The sequence below is a fragment of the Thermobia domestica genome, chromosome 5 (genome assembly GCF_964235325.1).
Source record: "Thermobia domestica chromosome 5, izTheDome1.hap1.1, whole genome shotgun sequence".
In the NCBI taxonomy this organism is placed as follows: domain Eukaryota; kingdom Metazoa; phylum Arthropoda; class Insecta; order Zygentoma; family Lepismatidae; genus Thermobia; species Thermobia domestica.
The window spans coordinates 35,445,063-35,469,171 of record NC_137458.1 but is presented as its reverse complement, the minus strand read 5'-3'; the positions used below and the strand labels follow the sequence as shown (position 1 = coordinate 35,469,171).

Below are 24,109 nucleotides of genomic sequence, written 5' to 3'. Positions count from 1 at the left end.
ATATTCCTAACCCTGTTCACGTGATTTAACTCCATCGAAAGATTTACTGCTTTCACGTGAAGTCTGCAAACGGCACAAGGCGTAAACGACACAAGACCTAAAATTTGGGTCTAGTGCTTATATTTTTGGGTCTTGTGCCATTTAGGTCTTATGACTGTTACCCAAAATTGCTACGATTCTGTTGGTGTAAAACTTTTTTTCGTTATTGTTATTGATTTAGCTATAGCATTGTCATAGAACAGTGCTATTAAACATTTTTTTCTCGCGTACCCCTAGACGCAGTTTGCCATCCAATTATGTATCCCTGAAGCTGTTTAAAAGATATTAAATTGAAATGAACTTATTAAACTTAATTCACAAGTTCTGTTGATTAAAAAGAGTGGCAAATAGAGCGCAACGAAAGGACAATCAGTTTGATAAAAGACTATTTATAGGGGGATAAAGTGCACATCCGGAAAAGTTAACATGGGAAATTTCAAAACATAGACACCCAATTCCACTGGGAAGAATTTTCTCCAACTATGATCATTCAATAGATATTGGAAATATGCTTTATTTTAGAATTACATACCCCTAGAAACATCTTCGCGTACCCCCGGTAGAATAGCACTAGAGAATACTATACTTCTGCAAACTACCCAATATTCGTAAGAGAAAACATTTTACTCTTCATAGATAATTTATACCAAAATATATTTCATTCTATGGTTGTATAATTTTAAAAACCAAAACACCTAATTCGTATGGGAGAAAATGTAATTTTAGTTTTACATCCAACAATCATGGGCGGCGATTAGGGGGGGCAAAGGGGGGCAGTTGTCCCCTCACATTTTTCTAGTGACACAGTAATGTATATAGATTAATTTCGAAATGTAAAGTTATTGTATGTATTACTGATTCATAGAAAAAAATATGACCCCTACCGGTGCGTGACTACGTATTGGTTGTCTTCCTGTGAAGTTAAGAAAACTGCAGGAATTACATTTTAATTAACACAGAAAATGGCCGAAAAATAACGTATCGGAGCGGAATAATTCCAGCGATTTTCACTTACAAGGTTTCGATATGTTAATCACCCGCTTTAAAACTAATTGAGATGATATTTCGCAAAAAAGGAAAAGTCTTTCACAAGTTATTCTTTAATTGCACAAAAATTGACAGTTCCTAAAATGTGTTTTCTTCTTTCTAATAGTAAGGAATATTGATTAAAAAGAGAATAATAAGAAACATCATCAACTTTTCCATTGTTTTCCAGTGTAATATACGAGTGGAGTGGTGTGTACGAGTGTATATACAATTAAATTTAGTGAATTCAACATAATTGTAGGTTTTAGGATTTTAATAATATATAAAATACGATATAATTAAGGTATTTTAACTGAAAAAGATAGTATCCTATTAGCTATACAATCCTCCGTCAACAAAGTGTTAGTATGAACCAGGGAAACTGACATTGATATACAAATATTCAGATCATGTCTTGCCCCCCACTTTTAACGTCCAATCGCCGCCACTGCCAACAATGATGCCCTGTAGGTTGAACGAGAATGATTTATTAGTGATAATGAGTCATTGATGGAATGGTGAAAGAAATGGCAGAATCCATCCAAACGATGTTGTCTACCACAAACTCACGTAGACTTAAATCGAACCAGGAAACCCCTCGCATCAGAAATGAACGTTGTACCATTGAACCACCTGAGTCTTACCAATTCGTAAGGATAGGCACTTACGGTATAAATTTACCTGAAAGTCACTGCTCTCTCGACTGCAAACATTGCAAACAAAATGCACACAATTTTACCTCTTTTCAAAATAATTGCAAAAGAGAGAGATTAAGAATCGTACTAAAGTGTAAAAAAAAATCTTTTCATGAAAATTACTTTTTTTATGAAAAAAGGAATTGTTTTTACTTTTTTACTATGGTTCTTTTTGTTTATTTTTAAAGAGAACCAATTTTTTAAATGTTTGTTTTATTTTAAAGAAAACATGATTTTAAAAAGTTTTATTTTCCTAGTTTTCTTTTGTACATCGTTGAAGAGACTGTGTCTTTCGACACTACAGTCTACCTGAAGAGATGCTAAATTACTTGATATGTAACAACGGAATGTTGTATTGTCACTCAACTTATGTTGTAAAACTTCCATGATCGTATAACGTCAGAAAATGTGTTAAATTAAGGACGTAACATTGAGGAAACGGTTGAACCATTGTCACTTAAAGAAAAGCATATTGTAAAATTTCTTGGGTAGAGCAATAAAATGTACTCGGGATTTGGTTGGACTTTCCCTTCACCTTTTTATTATAAAAAGTCTTCTTATGTACACAAATTATAATAAGTAATTTCTCTAATATTTAGGTAAGATTAAGATAGGAGCCCGGTGACTAAGCGTCGTGGGCTTTGAGGTGAGGTACTCTCAGTGACCGTGCGTCGTGAGAGGGGTTTTAGGTGTTCCGATCAATCCGGGAAGATTGATGTTGGTCGAGGCGTGCAGGTCCCTTTTATCCTCTATTGTCGGCTCCACTTCGTTGATTCTCGTCCTTCCGACTGTTGGCGATGGTGAGCGACTCCTCTTTGGGATCGTCGTCTGCTTGTTTATTATCGACACGTGTAGTACGCATGGCTATTGCATGGTACGGCGACGTGGGGATCATACAATATAATGTAAAATTTTGAAGAATTATATTCTAGTACTTGGGGAAAATTTACTTATGTTTACAGTTGACAAGAAGCCTGCAGGTCACAATGTTATAAAGTAATCTCTTTCCAGCTGTATATAACATGTCAGAAAATATTATTACAATGCTTTCACGTAGAAGTAGAGAAAAATTATGAGAAAACAATAAAATACAGATAAGAACATAAAGGGGTGCATCGCATTGGCGTCTCTGGCATGTAAAATTTGGGGGACATCAAAGAAATTGATTTAAATGGTATTTCCTAGTTCAACCTGTTTATTATCTCAGATTCCATTTTTACCCTTCTGCTTTTCTTCACGAATCCTCTGAGGTATATCAAGAACTGTTATAATCGTTTCACAGCCTGAATATTATATTCCAAATAAAAAATTGTTATTCTATCATTAGTAAATAATTAAATTAAAATAAAATATTGAATATTTTGTACTTCAAAATATTGGAGGGGACGTGTCCCCCTTGTCCCTCCGCCAGAGACGCCTGTGGGTGCATGTGCAATTGTAATGGGAGATTTCAGTGCAGTTTTGGGAAAAGGTCAGGACAGATTTCAGTGCAGCAGCGTAGACAAATATGGTTTAGGTAGAATAAATGAAAGGAGAGGGACTAGCCGATTTCTGTAGACAGAATTCTTTATTAATCACGAACACTTAGTTCAATCAGCACGAGAGATGATTATATATGTACACCTTGTCTCAAAAAGGTTGAGCGCATTCTTTACTGGTGTTTTGAGGCAATAATTTTTTAAGTCCAGCTTCGGGTATTTTCGGGAAAAAGTAAGCCAGGTTCGAACCTCCAAGCCAGCCTTTGCAATCGGGAAAAAGTTTGCAGATGTGTTTTTCTTCTTTTAAATATAATAAGACTTGTTACCAAGTGTTTAAAAAAGCAACATTGATTGAAATACTTAATGATACAATATTTCGAAACTTTTTTTTTTTTTTTAATGTCAGCACATGCTTGTTTGTCATTTAGCTCTCCATACGTAATGGAACATTTAAATACGTTAAAGAATCTTTCCATATGTAAAAGAATGCTCAAAGTTAAGAAATAGAACATAATTATCGCCTGAGTACTAAAATAAAAGTCAAAGTAGAACAGAAACAGCGTTTGTAATGGATATGAATGTCATAATTATCTTGAGATCCGTTATACATCGCTAGAAGCATAATTCTAGAAGTCCTTGTGCTAGCTCATTGGTAAGCTGTCGGATTTCAAATCATAAGGTTTTGAGTTCGAATCCCGTTTAGGTTAATCCTTTTTTAAAATTATATTTTCCGCAATGCATGAAAAATTATATAAAATAATTACATTAGAATACATAAGTTGTGTATATATAACATAATCATTGCAGAACATAGTAATTATTATGTTTAAAATATAACATCTGAGAATTTTCACAGTAGGTCGGTATTATATATGAGGATGTAAATACAACTTAAGAAACTCGTTCAATAGCAATAAATAAATCATGTAGTGTATTTATTTGCAGCTATTTGTCATATAGAGGGTAATTCTAAACATTCATAATACAGAATGTCATTTATGTTCTTGAAAAGTTATTTGATGCATAAACAGAAGGTATAAACAGAGAATCCAAAGTCGGAACGCTCACAAAAAAATTCATGAACCCCAAAGGTCACGTGAGCAGACTGGAATTGTCCTTATGAAGCATGCCACAGCAGAAAGTCTTTACATAGATTTTCAATTCAATTCCTGATATATGCTTTTGCAATGTGGAAGTGGTGATGCCTTCAGTCGCCCTCTCTCGCTCGCTCGCTCGCTCGCTCACTCTCTATTTATACAGAATATAAAAGTGGATTTATGTGTGTATTTCAACATAATTCTGATATATCTAGAGCAATTTTAACTATATTTCTTACAGTCTGGAAAAAGAGTACTGTCGGGATACATATCAAAAATGCTAGAAACGGGTCGATATTAGTATCGAATCCATAGTTTCGTGGTCGCTTAGGTGAATGGTTCTACTTTCAATTAAAGTCTAACTAAGCTCCCATTAGCACCCAGGGTGGTTACGTAGCGACATAAAGATATCGACATCATTCGATATTAGAATCGAATCGTAAGTTTTCAGCGCCGCTAACAGTGCAGCATTTCCCATTAGTCCACAATAGTCCACATTTCACATTAGTCCCATTGCCTAGAGGGCAACATATTTGCAGAGTGCAAAGTTTAAAACTTGAATAATATTTTATTTTTTTCCGTATGAAAAAGTTATAAATCAAGAGCAAATATACTATTTCACGAACAATCCTCTTTTACTATTCTAATATGTTTAATAATAGCGTAAGAAATCTAATAGTAATTCAGAACATGTTTCACATTTGTTATTTTTTGTTACATAGTTGTAGCTGTAGCATGTAGTGAGTGGAATTTAACTGTAATAAATTCACTAATTAACCATATTCGAATTAAGTTTTATTTTTAAGTTCGGGATGAAGGGGCGGAGAAATATGTAGTTATTGGGGGCACCGAGCTTTTCTACATTTTACTTTCAAGATCTCCATTTTTCTTTTGTCATTTGTTCCTAATAAAATCAGTTCAGTCACTTTTGGATTGTCATAGGATAGTAGGAGTTGGATTTTGGGATGCAGCCTGTGAGATTCTAGAGGAGCTAACTGCTTGAAAAAGTATTTTTGAATCATCTGTAACATATGAAATAAGGATATGTATCATAAAAAATTGAAAGTAACTATGTCTGCGTAATCATCACGGTCAAATTGCAAAGTCAAATAAATTGACGTTTGGTATATAATCAGGCTCCAATCCTAACTGGGAAGTTATCATACGCGTGTCACTTTCATTATAATACATATCCTTAGGGGGAGTAGAAGTCCGAATTTTTGCGAGAAATTGAGTTGAGTTGAGTTTAGTTTAGCGTCCCTTTCAGCAGCGAGGCTATATGAGACGTGGACCTACTGATTAACGTGGTATCCGAACCACATGAGCGAAAAATTGAGTATCTCACAAGCCGTTCAACTGAGAGCTGAAATTCAGCATATAACTCTTTATTAAAAATAAAGAGAATATGTCCTGGCATTTTTTAAAATTATCTTTTATGAGCGGGGGGACGGGGGTGCATTTTCTATATATTGGAAATTGGTAGTGGGTTGATTTGTAAAAATAATCGAAAACGATTGCTATTAATTGAGAAACAAATTGAGTAATGCAAATTAAAGTTCTTTTTGAATTTTATACCCACTGCTTTCTATTTATAATTGCTGAAGCTGGTGTTTAATATATGGAGCATTCCGAGCATAAGGCAATCAAGCCATAAAGTTAGAGAAAAATGGCCATAAAATTTGTATTCTAAACTTAATTACATGGGCATTTTCAATTAGTACGGCATGCTTAATTATATAGAAAATTAGTTTCTCTCTCTCTCTCTCTCTCTGTTTTTTTTTACGTTGGTCTACTTTTCCTTGATTTGAAACTTTCAAATTTCACCCTATTTTCTACTGAAATGTGTCTGTAAGGCAACAAAGAAATAATTATATATGATAAATTTAAATTCATTTTAATTTGGAAGATGAGAAACACTTTGCCATTATATATCGTAAAGGTCAGACCCACCAGTATTGTAACAGAGAGGTGCTTGAGCCATTAACGGTAGAAATTCAAACTCCGATAAGTGATAATTTCAGTCTTGTTTTATTACAAGTGTAACCTCTTTAGCCAATGGAGAGGAGGACGTGGGCCATCGGTCAGAGTTGATGTCGATGGGTTTTGGTGGGTCGGAGTTGGTCACAATGGTTCAGAGTGGTTCATAGTTGGTGGTGGGTCAGAGTGGATCACGATGGTTGATGGATCAGAGTGGGCCAATGGGGCATTTGGGTGGTGGGTGATAGTGGGTCATGGTGGGTCGTGGATCAAATTTTCATTGACCCACATCATCTCTGGTTAAAATTGTACTAAAGATAAGAGGCACCGAAGATGCATGTCGGCTATTATGCTCAAATTTTGCTCATGGATAGTACTCCACCACGAAGCAATAAATCTGAAACGGTTCACGGTATCACCTTCTAGAACTCGAGATGTAGGGGTTTGTCTGATTGGCTAAATTAAGACGTCAATGATTTATCCTTCAACAACCAAGCTTTTTATGATCGTTTCCGTGGGGAAGTCAGAAGAACACGTACCTAGTAATCGTAATATTGATAGTTTGCGTCCACCCCGGGTATTTTTGTGTTTTTTGATTCACCTAAATATAAACAAATCACACATATAGGCATTTTGACATATTTTGGGAGAGTAATTTTGTGGTTCGTTGGCGTTTCATCGCGTCTCTGCTGCTGGTAGTAGTTTTCAAAATGGAACTTGGGCCACCACGGATCGTCGCTGCGGGGCCACCAATTTCAGGCGAGAGGTCAATAGTTGACCATCTGTAGTCCACCGACGCTTACAGCTTAGAGTTATGAACGATGTCTTTGCCTTGTCGAGTTCATGACTACCGACGTCGGCAGTCAACTAGCTTTTAGCATTCCTTTACTAACCATCTATTGTTCATGTTTGTACACGGTGTTGTCATAATAATAATAATAATAATAATAATAATAATAATAATAATAATAATAATAATAATAATAATAATAATAATAATAATAATAATAATAATAATATTATTATTATTATTATTATTATTATTATTATTATTATTATTATTATTATTATTATTATTATTATTATTATTATTATTATTATTATTATTATTATTATTATTATTATTATTATTATTATTATTATTATTATTATTTGTAGTAATAGTAGTATAATTGATGATAGAATAATTATTGTCTATGTATTGTCCAGGTAGGACTACACACAGGATTTTGTTCGTTTTGGTTCGACTTGACTCAGTAGTAAGTGCATGACTTGGCCTAACTTTGGATTATCCTCAATGAGGGGCCCCAAGGCCAGGGGTCAATGACCTAGGGGTACCTAGGACCACCCCCTCTAAATTTTGGCAGGGGTACCTTGGCCCACCCCCTAAATTTTGGCAGGGGTACATAGGACCACCCCCCTTAAATTTCGGAAATTGCCAAATCTAAAAATTTGGTATGGTAGCCTAGGACCACAGTATGTACCTCTATCAGTATTGGGTGTCTATGTCGTTCCCTTTCATGGGTAAAAAATTGCCAAAAATTCAAATTTCGGGGGTTTTTGACCTAATTTATCCCCTTTGATGAGGTATTATTATCCTATATGGTTATATGGGCGTATACAGGGGTCCATTCCCTTTCATAAGACATGGGTATATTAATGCACCCCTTGAAAAATTTGGGAGGGGTACCATGGCCCACCCCTTAAATTTTGGAAATTGACCAATTTAAACATTGGGTATAATAGTATAGGACCCTAATATGTATTATGATAAATTTGGGTGGTCTACCTCATTCCCTTCTAGGGGTACAAAATTGCCAAAACTATAAACGTAAGCAATACGTTGTACCACGTGTTTGGTTTTCGACCTAATTTATCTCCTTGGATGAGGTCCTATTACCTTATATGATTATATGGTCATGTATAGGGGTCCATTACCTATCATAAGACATAGGTACATTTGTGCACCCCCGGGAGGGGTACCTTGGCTCACCCCTTTAATTTATGAAATTGCCCAATTTAAACATTTGGTATTATAGTATAGGACACTAATATAGATCACTATAAATTTGGGTGGTCCACCTCGTTCCCTTTTAGGGGTACAAAATTGCCAAAATTTTAGTACAACCACGTGTTTGGTATTTGGTACATTTTATCCCCCTTTGATGAGGTTCTATTACCTTATATGGTTATATGGTCATGTATAGGGGTTCATTATCTATCATAAGACATAGGTACATTGGTGCACCCCGGGAGGGGTACCTTGGCCCACCCCTTAAATTTTGGAAATTGCCCAATTTAAACATTTGGTATTATAGTACAGGTCCTCAATATGTATCATGATAAATTTGGATGGTCTACATCGTTCCCTTTTAGGGGTACAAAAATTGCCAAAATATAAACGTTGTATCACGTGTTTGTTTTTTTGGTCCATTTTATCCCCTTTGATGAGATCCTATGATTACAAGGGGTCCATATCCTATCATAAGACATGGGTATATTGTTGCACCCTTCTTAAATTTTGGCAATGGGGGTCCACTGAAATTGTCCAATTTAAGCATAGTACAGGACCTCAATATGTTTCGGTGGTCCTATTTTCAAATTTTTAAGTACAACCACATGTTCGGTTACTGACTCAATTTATCCTATTTGATAAGGTATGGACGGTATCTCCTTTCAATTTGGTAGTACCCTTCGGTGTAGTACGGTCACGTGATGAATGATTTGGTTTTGATGCGCGACGAGGTCCCTGGTCAATGTTCTCTAGGAATTAGGCGGAAACTTTGAACAAGATTCTTGGCATTTAAAACTTTTTTTTTCAACTTTTCAAACTAAAAAAAATCAAAACAAAAAATTGAAAACGAAAACTTTTAAACAAAAATCTTGAAACTAAAAAATTTTTCAAAACAAAAATTTGAAACGAAAAATTTTGAAACGAAAACATTTGAAACAAAAATTTTGAAACGAAAAATTTTCAACAAAAGAAATTTGAAACGAAAAATTTTCAAACAAAAAATTTTGAAACAATAAATTTACAAACAAAAAAATTTCAAACGAAAAAATTAAAAAAAATTTGAAACAAAAAATTTTCAAAAAAATTTTTGAAACAATTTTCAAAACAAATTTCAAACGAAAAATTTTCAATTAGAATTTAAATCAGTGATCAGCTTTCACGGTTAACCGTTAAACTTTATCCGGTTTTTAACTATTCGATTAACAAATAAACGGTTTTCAACTATTCGATTAACAAATAAACGGTTTTCAACTATTCGATTAACAAATAAACGGTTTTCAACTATTCGATTAACAAATAAACGGTTTTCAACTATTCGATTAACAAATAAACGGTTTTCAACTATTCGATTAACAAATAAACGGTTTTCAACTATTCGATAAACAGATGAACTGTTTCTTTCCTTTTCACACCAGTGAGTGCAAGAATTTACAATCTAAAACAAAAAGAAAATTTGCACTCTCTTTAAATACGCATAATTTTTGAAACAAGGTGTTAGTGTTCATCATGGATACACAATGGAAACATCCATTTACCTGTATTCTCGCAGGGCCTAGTGGGTGTGGAAAAACGTATTTTGTGAAGCGATTACTGTCACATCTCCCAACCATGATCAATGCAAAATTTCGTAAGATATACTGGTATTAGGCAGAATGGCAAGACGTGTATGCAACAATGCCAGTTCCAGTAGAATTTCACGAAGGACTTCCACGAATGAAAGATTTTCAGCCTCAAGATGGACCACATTTGATTATTATTGATGACCATATGCGAGAAGTGAATAGTGATATTGTTGATATGTTCACAAAAGGATCACATCATCGAAATATTAGTGTGATTTTTATAACACAAAATGTATTTCATCAAAGTAAAGCAAATAGAAATATGAGTTTAAATTGTTCGTATTTGGTGTTGTTTAAAAATCCACGTGACAAGTCACAAATCAAGCATATGAGTTATCAAATCATGCCTGAGCATCCACTGTTTCTACAAGAAAGTTATGCAGACGCAACAAGAAATCCACATGGTTATTTACTGATGGATCTTAAACAAGATACACCCGATGAAATGCGATTTCGTACAAATATTTTTCCCGACGATTTGCATCATTATGTTTACGTACCAACAAAACATGTTTAAATTATTGTGCATGTGAAAAGAATGACTTAGTCTGTCACGATGTCTCCTACAGTGAAACACGCTGATCTGCTACGTGCTCTGCACAAAGCTAAACCAAGATTGCGTAAAGCTATTATTGCCAATGCAGACGCTTCATTAATTCATAGTATTTGTGAATGTTGTTATAATGTCTTAAAAGGCAATGTTCCACTGACAAGTGCGCAGAAGTCAAGATTAAAGCGTTACAAGAACAGGCTCCGCTATCTCGTAGACAATACAAAATCATTGGATAAAAAGAAGAAACATTTAGCCGTACAACAAGGAGGATTCTTACCTGCATTACTTGCACCTATTGTAGGAAGTGTGTTATCCAGTATTTTGTTTAAACAATAAACTTCATGGAACATAGCAAGAAGATGGTTTTAGTGCCACCAGAAATGCTTCAACGAATGCATGCATCATCATCCCGTGTGAGTGAAAATCGAGAATCTAATCTCGATCGTGAAATGCAATCTATATTGAATACATCGTATCCAAGTGATGAAGAAAAATGGAATCAGTACAATAGAATATTACAGAAATATCTTTATGTGATACGTAAACAAGAAGAACCAATACCACTTACAATTACATCAATGAAACCTGATGGTGACGTCCCGAATGTTGACGATAGCACGAAACAAGAAATTTTAGCCGCAATACCACAAATGTATCGTAAGAAAGCCGAACTACTATTCCGTCGTTTAAAACAAGATGACGCAATTACGTGGGATCATAAAGGAACAGTGTACATCAACGACAATGAACTACATGGATCCAATATTGTAGATTTAATGTGCGATGTGACTCGACCGAGGAAACATTCTAATCCTCAAGGCTGGGAATTGTTTTGCAACTACCTTGCATCGTCAAACACACCTCAAGAATTGATTGGTAATCCACGAAGATTAAACTATATTGTCAAGCATAATAGTACAACAGCATCTGAAGGATCTGCACCACCAAAACCGGCACCTGAATTATTTTCTTCCGGAGAAGAAGAAGAAGAAGAAGAAGATGATGATGATGATGTTTTAGAAGTCCGACCAAAAAGAAAACGTATTATTCCACAATGGTCAACGTACAAACCATGAACAAAAAGCTGAAATCCATATATTACAATCCAGCACATCCTGCATCGTTTTCTACTGCAAAGAAATTATGGCAAGCCATAGGAAAATCTATACCTCTAGCCAAAATAAAACTTTGGTTAAACAAACAACCTACCTACACGTTACATCGTCCTGTACGTCGTCGTTTCCGTAGAGATTTTTATCTTGTCAACAATATTGATGATCAATGGGAATGTGATTTAAATGATTTACAATCACTTCAAAACTATAATGACAATTACCGCTATATTCTTACAGTGATTGATGTGTTTAGTCGGTACGGGTGGGCTGTACCACTAAAATCAAAAAGTGCCGAGGATATAGTGAATGCATTTGAAATGATTTTCCAGGAAAGGAAACCAATTGTACTACGTAGTGATCAAGGAACTGAATTTACCAACAAGACAGTACAAAAGTTTCTCAGGAAACACAACGTGCAACATGTTACAACAACGGATCCAGATATTAAAGCCAGCATCGCAGAAAGATTTAATCAGACATTGAAACATCGTATGTGGAAATACTTTACCAAATATCAAACATACAATTACATCAAAGTATTGCCTTTACTTGTAAAAGCATACAATGAAAGTCGGCATTCCAGTATTAAAATGGCACCTGCAAACGTTTCTCAGGACAATTTACTGGAGGTGTGGCATAACTTATACGACAAAAAGCTACAACGTTCAAAACAAGATACGGATTTATCTGTTGGTGATACTGTTCGTATAAGTAAAACAAAACGTATCTTTGACAAGGGTTACCTCGAGAACTGGACTTGGGAAATATTCAGAGTAAAAGCCATTGTACAATCCGCGGCAAAAAACCTGCAACATGAGAATGTAAGTTTATTGTGATACTACGCCTAACAGCACAGGGAATCAACATAACGTCTAAATGGCACGAATCACACCAGGATAAACCTCAGCGTCCTCCCGTGAACACTTATTTTGGAGCAAAAGACTTCGTCATTTCACAATAAACTTACATGATTATGTTGCAGGTTTTTTGCCGCTGATTGTACCAAGAAACCCACCAGTGTATCGACTAGAGGATTTAAATCATCAACTCATCGATGGTGTTTTCTACAGAGAAGAATTACAACCAGTACCGCTCCCTTCGACGTTCCTCATCGATAAAATATTACGTACAAGAACAAAAGGTCGCAGAAAGGAGTATCTCGTCCAGTGGAAAGGATATCCTTCCTCATTCAATTCGTGGATCCCTGCAACTTCATTGAAGAAGAAGAAGAATGGAACCTGATCAAGATTTTTACGTTACACTTCCCAGTAATAGTTCCATGGATTATTTTCCAGAAAATACATTGACTTCATATATTACGAAATTACAACGACGTGTAGTTTCGCCAGAAATGGGATGTGGCAATTGTAGAGATTCATTATCCACATTCTTTGCTGAACATTAACAGTGAAAACAATAAAATATATTACAAATCATCAAGTAGTAATGATCAAGAACCGTGGAAGGTTGTAACGATCCCTGTTCGCTATTATAACAATATACGGGATCTTATTCATGCAATTAATATACATCATAAAGAAACCAATTTATTTATATCCCATGATGCAACTAATAATATATGCCTCATAAGACATCCCAAAAAGGAAATCCATACTTCTGTACAAATCTCACCAAGTGTTAGTTTAATGCTTGGATTTGAACCGAAAAGTGATTTAAAAGATATGGAAAAGGGACAATATACACCGGATGTACGATTAGGCTTACCATCACAAATGTACGTCTATTGTGACATTATTGAATCTGTCATTGTTGGAGATACAATGATACCCTTGCTACGAATTGTCAACATGGATCCTGTGAATCATACTTTTGGAAGTCATGCAGTACAAATCTTTAATCCTGCACATTATGTTCCGGTGGAAAAAATGAATTTTGAGCAAATACAAATCGATATAAGGGATAGCACAGGTCATCGGATGCCATTCACCTTTGGAACGGTGTGTACAAAACTACATTTCCGTCGTCGTCGTCATGACTGATCCGTATTTGCAATACTACCAAAAACAAGCGTTGTCCGGTATCGGCAACGTCTATGTGGGAAGTCCCTATCAAGCAGGACATGGCATTGGAAGTTTCCTTGGTGGCTTATTTCGTTCAGTGTTACCACTTGTGAAGCAAGGAGCTAAAACTGTGGGAAAAGAATTATTAAAATCAGGTGCCAATATGATTAATGATGTTGTGATCTCGAATCAACCGCTGGAAGAATAGTTTCATCAACGTATGCAAGAGGCAAAATCAAATTTACAAGAAAAAGCTAAAAATAAGTTGAAAACTATGCTGGGAAGTGGATATCATAAACGAAAATGGGATGACTGCTCTCAGTTTGAGGTTGACCTTCCAACGATCAACAACACCATCAATCCTACAAAGAGACGTAAATTATCACATAAGAAGAAGAAGAAATCATTGGCATCGTCACCAGATATTTTTGATTAATTCAACGATGGCTTTTTTACATCATCAATCCTGTGAATGTGTAAAAAGTGAATTGGACATTTTTTCAACGTTGCCCACGCAAACCAGTGTTCTGGACAATCGTATTATAGGCTACAAACCAATTAGTTCAATAGCTGAAAATTCACCAATAGAATTTGTAGTGAGTGGTAGCAGTGATGAATACATTGATTTGCCACAAACCTTATTGTACATCCAAGCACAAATTGTGAAACCAGATGGTTCCTCCTTCACCGAAACGGATAAAGCAATAATTGCACCTGTCAATGATTTTCTAAATGCTATGTTTAGTGAAGTACAAATCTACTTGAACAATAAACTGATTTCATTTCCGTCACATAATCATCCATATCGTTCGTACATGGAAAAACTGCTCAATTATAGTGATGGAGCTAAAAATACACATTTACAAACAGCAATGTGGTTTCAAGATACGGCTGGTCATATGAACGCAACCACCAGGGAGAACAAAGGATTTCAACAACGCTATGAACTGACAAAACAAAGTATGAAATTCGATATGATTGGACATCTTCATTGTGACATTTTTAATCAAGATAAATTTTTAATTCATGGAGTGGAATTACGTGTGAAACTTATTCCTGCAAAACCAAACTTTTGTCTCATGGCCGGTGAAAGTGGTGTCAATGCAAAAATCAATATTCTAGATGCATCGTTGCAGGTGAAAAAAGTCAGCATCAGCCCTAGTGTTAAATTGGCACACAATAAAATTTTACAATCTACACCGGCAAAGTATCCTCTGACAAGGGTTCAAATGAAATCATTTACCATCCCGAAGGATATACAATCCAAAACTATTGATAACCTGTTTATGGGAACATTGCCAAATCGTATTATTGTAGGATTTACATCGAATGAAGCATCCAGTGGAACTATTACCACCAATCCATTTGAATTTCAACATCTAAACATTAATTTCTTTACACTGTACGTGGATGGAAAAGCTGTACCTTCAAAACCATTGCAACCCAACTTTGAAGAAAATCTCTACATTTCATCGTACCACACATTGTTCTCAGGCTCTGGCATACATTTTACCAATACTGGAAATACAATTTCAAGAGCCGACTACAAGAATGGATATACACTGTTTGTATTTGACCTAACTCCCGATTCTTCTGCTGGAGATTGTCACTATTGGAATTTACAACGACATGGCGCCATCCGATTGGAAGTTCATTTCCAAGAGAAATTAGCAGCACCTGCAAACTGTATTGTGTATGGAGAGTTTTCCTCACTCCTAGAGATCGACCACCAGCGCAACATTATCCTGGACTTTTAAATTACAAGGTACGTATACGTTATGTATCATTTCCATTCACGATGTTGAATACATTACAATTAGTTAGTGCTTTAAACGGTAGTCCATTATTCAGAAATCATTTTACCGGGGTATTTGCAAGCGATGAGTTGCCCTCACGGATTTCTCTTCCTCTGGCAATCATTGTAAATACAGATCCATCTACAAAATTAGGAAGTCATTGGATTGCAATTTATATTGATCATCGCAGTGTTGGAGAATATTTTGACAGCTATGGCCTTCCTCCTTATGTACCACAACATGTTGCATTCTTAAAACTTCATTGTATGTACTATAAATATAATAATAGCCAAATGCAAAGTCTTGGTTCATCCGTATGTGGCTATTATGCTTATTTTTATTTGTGCTGTAAAGCCCAAGGAAAATCTCTGCGTGAAATTCAATACTTGTTCACAACAGTACCCACGGTTAATGATCGTAGACTGCTGCAATATACCTTCCAGGTAATTTTATCATATTTATCATTGCAAATGTATTGTTTAATCATCATCTATTTCTATACTAATCATCTTTTTCCTCGTTCTTTTTTACAGAATTCACAATACGAAGCTTTGCAAACGGGTGCTATGCTGCAAAACATGGAAACAAATCATCGCAATCAAGAAGAGGAGGCGGTCTAATGAAGAAATCCAGCTCAATATACAAACATTGTCAATAAGAAAGAAAAAGAAGAAACCAGAAAAATGAATAAAATACAATTTATACTTATTTATGTGTTTTTATTGTCCATTCCATATACAACGTTATCAGATTCTCCTAAAGAACTGTGCGATATAAGACGAGAACCCTGGACAAAGTTTCCACCTAATTCCTAGAGAACATTGACCAGGGACCTCGTCGCGCATCAAAACCAAATCATTCATCACGTGACCGTACTACACCCGAAGGGTACTACCAAATTGAAAGGAGATACCGTCCATACCTTATCAAATAGGATAAATTGAGTCAGTAACCGAACATGTGATTGTACTTAAAAATTTGAAAATAGGACCACCGAAACATATTGAGGTCCTGTACTATGCTTAAATTGGACAATTTCAGTGGACCTCCATTGCCAAAATTTAAGAAGGGTGCAACAATATACCCATGTCTTATGATAGGATATGGACCCCTTGTAATCATAGGATCTCATCAAAGGGGATAAAATGGACCAAAAAAACAAACACGTGGTACAACGTTTATATTTTGGCAATTTTTGTACCCCTAAAAGGGAACGATGTAGACCATCCAAATTTATCATGATACATATTGAGGACCTGTACTATAATACCAAATGTTTAAATTGGGCAATTTCCAAAATTTAAGGGGTGGGCCAAGGTACCCCTCCCGGGGTGCACCAATGTACCTATGTCTTATGATAGATAATGAACCCCTATACATGACCATATAACCATATAAGGTAATAGGACCTCATCAAAGGGGGATAAAATGTACCAAATACCAAACACGTGGTTGTACTAAAATTTTGGCAATTTTGTACCCCTAAAAGGGAACGAGGTGGACCACCCAAATTTATAGTGATCTATATTAGTGTCCTATACTATAATACCAAATGTTTAAATTGGGCAATTTCCAAAATTAAAGGGGTGGGCCAAGGTACCCCTCCCGGGGGTGCACAAATGTACCTATGTCTTATGATAGGTAATGGACCCCTATACATGACCATATAATCATATAAGGTAATAGGACCTCATCCAAGGAGATAAATTAGGTCGAAAACCAAACACGTGGTACAACGTATTGCTTACGTTTATAGTTTTGGCAATATTGTACCCCTAGAAGGGAATGAGGTAGACCACCCAAATTTATCATAATACATATTAGGGTCCTATACTATTATACCCAATGTTTAAATTGGTCAATTTCCAAAATTTAAGGGGTGGGCCATGGTACCCCTCCCAAATTTTTCAAGGGGTGCATTAATATACCCATGTCTTATGAAAGGGAATGGACCCCTGTATACACCCATATAACCATATAGGATAATAATACCTCATCAAAGGGGATAAATTAGGTCAAAAACCCCCGAAATTTGAATTTTTGGCAATTTTTTACCCATGAAAGGGAACGACATAGACACCCAATACTGATAGAGGTACATACTGTGGTCCTAGGCTACCATACCAAATTTTTAGATTTGGCAATTTCCGAAATTTAAGGGGGGTGGTCCTATGTACCCCTGCCAAAATTTAGGGGGTGGGCCAAGGTACCCCTGCCAAAATTTAGAGGGGGTGGTCCTAGGTACCCCTAGGTCATTGACCCCTGGCCTTGGGGCCCCTCATTGAGGATAATCCAAAGTTAGGCCAAGTCATGCACTTACTACTGACTCTAATCCGAGTCGAGTTGGAAGATATTTTTCGCGCCGAGTCCAAGAGTAGACCTCAAAGATGTCTGTTTCGAGTCGAGTCGAGTTTCAAAGAAAAGTCGTTCGTGCCCATCCCTACTAATGAGAGCTTAATCGGAGTTAAGCGAAATTGAAAGTCTCACTATTTATCTAAGCGACCCCGAAAACTATGAATCTAATATCGATCATTTTCTACCAATCTTTTATATGTATCCCCCTCCCATTCACTATAGGTAACCCAACAGCACTCTTTTCGAAACTATAAGAAATGTGGTTAAAATTACTCTAGGCCAGTGGTTCTCAATCTAATTCCTATCACGATCCCCTTTTATCACACGCTCTTACCAGCGACCCTTTTATAATTTGTTTTATAATAAGCTTGTGTGGGATTTTTAACATACCTATTTCTATAATAGTAGAATCCGTTTTTTTGTTTGTAGTGAACAGTGCCATGGAAAATCAGCGCCCGGGGCGAGAGTATAGTACGATGTCACCGTATATATGAGTGACGTCGACAGACTAGCTACGATGCGCCACCATGGTTGGCACGAAGCTCAATAACATTTTCAAAATAAACCCTACCTTTCCTTAATTTTGAGCACATTTTATTACGTTTTTCCTTCTATTTTACACATGTACTTTCCTAACATGAGTAACACACTTCCTCCGAAATGTGTGGCCCCTTTTTTCGGCGCCCGGCACTGACAGTGGATACAGTAACTGTAATATCTATATTCCCAACGACGAAGGTGCTGGCTCAAGATGGATGTTAAACTCCTTCATTGAAGAGGCCATTAACGTATCCGATCTAAGCCCACAACTTCTTGACCAAATAATAGAATGATCATGCGACAAGTCTTTGCAGCTGGTTTTTTGTAACGAAGACTTGGACAAGTTCTGCCTGATGAGGAGAGAATATCCTGGTCTGGGGATTGCTGCTTTAAAAGTAATAATTCCATTTGCTATATCGTACTTGTGCGAAAGTGTGTTTTTTATGGTAAACATTAAAACAAAGATAAGAAATCGCTTATCAGTTGAAAATGGCTTGATAATGTTCGTCATGAAGATTGAACCGGACATTGCTGAACTAGTGAAATTACACCATGCTTAGGTGTCTCATTAGGTTTTAATTTTAATTGTATTTCAATGTGCAGGTTTTGTTGCATGTGTATTTTTCTAGTATTTCTGTATACAGTTCTCATTAGTTTTATATCATACCTCTTTGATTTAAATTCATTTTTAAACAACTCTACTAACTAACTAACTCTATGGCCTATGGAACCCGGAGGTTCAATGCCGCGTTCACAAAAGCTCTACACTGACTTCTATCCTTAGCCAATTGGATCCAGTTTCTACTTTGTATTCGTATCTCAGCGAAATCCATCTTAATATTGTCCTCCCATCTGCGCCTAGGTCTTCCTAATGGTCGTTTTCCGATTGGTCTTCCAGTCAAGATTTTGAAAGCGTTTCTACTTTCCTCCATTTTAGCTACATGACCTGCCCACCTAAGCCTTCTAGACTTGACGACCCTAACAATGTTGGGTAAACCGTATAAATTATGTAGTTTGTCGTTATGAAGTTTCCGCCATTCCCCATTCTCGTTCCTCTTGGGTCCGAATATTTGTCTAAGGATCTTGTTCTGAAATACTTTCAGTCTATGTTCTTCCCTCAAAGTAAGCGACCATGTTTCGCAACCATACAGAACAACAGGCATGATTATCGTTTTGTATATTTTAAGCTTCAAATTTCTCGACAGAATTCGCGACGACAAGACTTTGAACCGAATAGTAACACGAATTCTACACCCTTTGAAAATGTTCAGTAGACTTATGTTTTATTGTTCTTCACAGTGTGTATAAAAAACAAAAGTATGCCTATCAGAACAAAATTAAAAATAATATTTAAAAATAATTTCTGGTATTAGATTCTAACTATATTTATCTCTTCCGCCTATCTTCGCGATCCCCTAGGGGCCGCGACTCCCAGGTTGAGAAACCCTGCCCTAGGCATACATGAGTTATGTTGGAACATACATACATACACTTTTATGTGTATAAATGCAGATAAGAGAGAGTTGAGAGAGAGCGATTAAGGAATTACCGCTCTCAATCTCTTCACTTTACTTTTGCGATTCGCGAATTTCTTACGTGACAGTTTGGGGCTAGCAAGTTTTTTGTCTTGGACCACGATCCGATTTTCGATATGCTCTACCTAAATGCTGTAATGCGAATATTGAGAAGTTATCTGCGATGAAAGAAGCTGCAAATAAATACATTACATAACTTATTTATTGCTATTACACGATTTTTTAAATTTGTATTCAATATTCACACATAACACACCGACGTTCTGTCAATAACTCAGATGTTATATTTTAAAGATAAGAATTACTTATGTCGTGAAATGATATGAATATATATATATTCAACTGATATATACAACTGATGATATGAATATATATATTCAATTGATATATAAAACTGATGAATTGTAATGTAACTATTTTACATAATTTTCATGCATTGAGGAGAGTAGAATATCAAAAGAATTTCACCTGAACGGGTATCGAACTCACGATTTAAACGCTCGGTGGTGTACCACTGAGCTAACATGACCGCTTTTCGGAAGCTGCTTCTGAAATATAACTGAGCTCATACGTAAATGCTCTTTTCCGTATGGAAATCACAATGACGAAACGAGAGTGTGAATACATAGTCTCGAAATATTGTATCATTAAGTATTTCAATGTTACTTTTTTCTACACTTAATACCATTTCAACATGTCTTATTATATTTAACAGAAGGAAAAACATATCTGTACATAGTTTCCCGATTACTAAGGTTGGCTTTGGAGGTTCGAACCAGCAGCTTTAGTTTACTGTTTTCCGAAGATACCCGAAGTTGGACTTCGAAAGAGTTTGTCTCAAAACAGCTATCATCATATCGCTCAATCTGTTTGGTATATGGTATATGTTTTTATACGTGTAAAGTCAGTATAACAATTCATTCTTTAAACAGCTTTTCGTATGTATTAATATTCCTTTATAAAAACTGTTTTTGATATTATTATTACGGCACACCATTTTCAGATTTCTTTCGCGAGTCGTTGACCAAGTCGTTCCCCACCAGCGTAGCCAGACTCACAGCTCGGAATTATTCCAAAACCTGATCGAACTTATGCTAGATTCGGTCAAATTATGCTAGATCCTCATAATTACTAATTCAGGAGTTTAAAAAAACGAAGTTGAGATACGATAACGTAACTTAAAATACACAGAGAGCAAGAATGCAATACTTCACGCACCAAAATTTTAACTCAGCTAAATTAATGCAGTCGTTGCCAGACTCAATGGCGTATATATCGTATAAATGAATGCAAAGTTTTTGTTTACATATTTTGAAAGAAAATTACTTCGCAGCATAAGGGGAGTTGGGAATCGTCTGCTGGGGGGGGGGCGGCAGATTTTTGGTCGGTCTCGGAGCTGTCATTTCAGGAATAAATATGATCATGAAGTCAGAAATAAAGATGGTGAAGTTGTCAAAAAGTTGGGGGGAGAATGGCCCCCATAGCTCCGCCCATGCCTCGGAGTTAAAGGATTGGAAAACCCTGGGTGGAGCCACAAAAAATCCCAAAGACGTTTCGAACTTACTTCGGAAAATAAGACTGCCTGTATGGTTTACCGACTGTATGAATCAATGGAAGAGGATACATTTCTGCCGTTCTTTTTCTTCCCACGACCAACTTCTTTCTCATCTCCAGGTTTTACGGCTTTCTGATAAACTTGCTGAAATTGTGCTAGATTTGGGCAGGATGCTAAAAGCTAGATGCTAGAGACATGCAAATTATGCTAGATCTAGCATCATTAAGCTAGATCTGGCAACGCTGTTCCCCACAATAGGCGTGTCGTGCAAGTAATCAATCACACGTCAGGTACTAGCTTTTACCTATTGCTTCCTTCTCACAGCTCAGAACATTGGTAACTATGGATAGACGTACAGCAGTAATTACTTTATGGGAGTTGGAAGGTTATTCTGCAACTGCAGCTAGCAGGTGTCCCGGCCTCTACAGGAAGGCGATGGATTCGGAAATATGGTGCTACAGGTCAGACTGATAATTTACGATCTCCTGGTCGTCCGCATGTGTCAACCGAAGCCCAAGATGCGAGATTAGTAAACGAAGCCCGGTTAGACCCACTAAGGACGTCTAGACAGCTAAGGGAAGTTTCTCTCTTTCCTGGTAGAAAGCATACAGCTCTGCGAAGGCTTCGTCATGCTGGGTTACGTGGCCGTGTTGCTGCTGTGAAGGAAAAACTCTCAGACGACCACAAAATTTACCGTCTCGCGTTTGCACAGGCGAATGTGGGTCTCAATTGGGAAAACGTAGTTTTCTCAGATGAATCCATATTCACAACATCAAAGGAGGGACGCCGTTTTGTGTATCGTCCGAGAGGCACCCGATATGACCATGGATATGTGGCTGCTTGCAATCGCAGTGGCCATGTATCTATTTTATGTTGGGGTTGGATTTCCAGTCGCGGAGCAGGACAGCTCATAGAATTGAAGGACATCTGGACAATGCTCAGTACTTAGACATTATCAGTATTATCATGGTGCTATCTGTACGAGTATTTCAGCTTGATGGTGTAATTCAGTTCCAGCAATACCAGTCGCCAATACATACTTCCCGTGTGATTCAGGAATGGTTCGCAGGGCACCCTGAGATTGATTTAATCGACTGGCCGCTCGTGGAGCAGACCTCAATCTCATGGAAAATATGTGGGCAGAAGTGAAGCGTACTCTAAGGGAAAGTTGGCCTGAGGCAGATAAACCAAGAACTCAGGATGACCTGTGGCATCTTGTTTCCGAAGCATGGCTGGAGGTAGGGGAAGGAGATAGATTTGTCACCCATGTAATAGATTCCATGCCCAGAAGAATGTAATGTACCATTACAGTTGAAAGTAATGGCAATTTTTTTTTACGCATCCTGTACCTAGTAATTTTTTTTTATTCAATTTCGGTTTAGTTACACAATTTATTTACTCTCTTTACTTCGAATTAAATATAATGAACCCAAAGGTTTCGTTAGTAACCATATTCCCACTGTATAATATATTTATTTATATTTTGATTAAGTGTAAATCCCATTTACGGATATATAACTTGAATAGTTACAAGGTTTACCATTCTGACGTCATACCGAAACATAGTTCCGTTATTGGATATAAATTTCCTTAATTTCAGACCAATGTAGAATTTAGCCAGGTACCTAATCTTTCCCTCACCCCCTCTCACTAGTCCATAGTCACTTTCAGATCCGGTTATATCTGGATTTGCCAAATTTCTATTTGCTTTGTAATTTCCGCGGCTAAAGTTTTCGTTCTGATTGGAGGAATTCTCCTACCTCTGGCTTTTTCGGCGCAATGTTATCAGAACAATCGAAGACACCTTGCAAGGAGCAGCTTGTGAATTTTGTGCTACATATTTTTCGGGAAGAATTCCAATTTCCAAGGACAACTAAGGTAACATATAATGTAATTCAATAGTTAAAGATTTACAACGGAATAGGAGCCCGAAAAATCCGCAAATTTTGGTAAAGAAGCTGCAATTCAGTGAAATAACAAATTCCAGTTCTGTTTACTAGGAAGCCATGTTTGCTGCCTATCGAGAATAGACAACAGTGAAAGAGTGACTTTATTTTTTTATTTCAAACTCAAGTAGGGATTAGGGAAATTACGACCTGTTTGGTGCATGTTGTTCGTGTATTAAGTAAATGTGACTTTCTATTATTTATTCAGTAATCGCATGTACGTAGGTTTGATGGTTGTAAAGTGAATAATAATAATGGCAGCTTAAGTTAGCTTAAAAGGGCTCCTATCCCCTTTTCCAAATTGAACCAGTTCTAGCGGGGGAATGGGTTAGTTATTGTTCGTTTTAGGGCCTTTTCCCCTTTCAGGGGAAGGGTCCCTCCATAAACCTCGTTAAGGTTCCCCCAGGGCATCAATTTTTGGCAATCATTATGTAAACAATTGGTCAGGTCAATTAGACCTAGTGTTTACCTTTCTCATTTTACCCCCTTTAAATTAAATAGAGCCGACTATGTATATATCGACGAGGGAGTAATGTATTTTAAATTTAATGTGTTAGGTTATTTTCGTCAACATGCATGTAACTAAATGGTGCATGTTTAGTTTAGTTAGTTGTCTTTATGTATAGTACTAACAGTGGTGTATGTAGTTAGTAGTTTTGTGTGAGTGTGTGAATTTTCGATTTGGACAGTGTATAAATATGCTTTAATTTAGTACCATTTTTCTAACATAAATAAACCAGAGTAA

The 24,109-nt window shown here is 36.4% G+C and overlaps 1 protein-coding gene across 1 annotated transcript in view; it reads left to right on the top strand.

Annotated features, from left to right (window-relative positions):
* Nucleotides 1-24,109, top strand: part of LOC145685855 (leukocyte elastase inhibitor-like) — a 164,904-nt gene that overhangs the window by 118,515 nt on the left and 22,280 nt on the right. The window lies entirely within an intron of this gene.